Source organism: Penaeus monodon, chromosome 28, assembly GCF_015228065.2.
Source record: "Penaeus monodon isolate SGIC_2016 chromosome 28, NSTDA_Pmon_1, whole genome shotgun sequence".
NCBI classification, from domain to species: Eukaryota; Metazoa; Arthropoda; class Malacostraca; order Decapoda; family Penaeidae; genus Penaeus; species Penaeus monodon.
The window spans coordinates 6,825,432-6,826,016 of record NC_051413.1 but is presented as its reverse complement, the minus strand read 5'-3'; the positions used below and the strand labels follow the sequence as shown (position 1 = coordinate 6,826,016).

General features: G+C 51.3%; 1 protein-coding gene across 1 annotated transcript in view; it reads left to right on the top strand.

Moving 5' to 3' along the window:
* The window catches only part of LOC119591335, a 28,847-nt gene that overhangs the window by 19,909 nt on the left and 8,353 nt on the right, over positions 1 to 585 (top strand). The gene's annotated exons all lie outside the window — the stretch shown is intronic.

The following is a 585-nucleotide window of genomic DNA, read 5'->3' as shown; positions in this document are numbered from 1 at the left end:
TGAACAAAGGGAGGGATAGAAGGCAAGTTTAGGACAGGGGGCAGGGATAGGTAAGGTATCCTGTAGTCTGAGGCCCCGAAGCATCTCTGGGTTGTCTTGAGGAGAGAGGAACGTCCTGAGGTACGACGAAGAACAGCGGCCGTGGCCTGTCCGTCCCTTTTCCCTCGGAGGGGGGGGGGGGGTGGCAGCCCGTATAGTCGTTACGTAGTCATAGGCTTAGCTGGAGGTCGTGTCGATGCTATGTCTTCTTTTCTTTTTTTCGTTGAATATATTTTAAGATTTTTGAAATGGCTGAGCTTGGCGACCACTCGTAACGTCTGCCAGGTCGTCTTGAATCGAAGGTCTGGTCGTACATGGTCGCGGTTAGAAAGCAGATACTCCGCGGCCCTTGAGTTGGCGTCCAGCCGGAGCGGCACAGTGAGATAGACAACAATTATGTTGCTTACGTGCGTGAAGCCTTCCCGAGGTCGTACTCCGAGTGTGTGAAGGTCGTCCTCATGAATATCGAAATGAGTGAGCCAATTGTGTGTGTGTTGTGAGCATTATTATCTGTCATGCGGTATCGTGTGCACACTCTTTTATCTT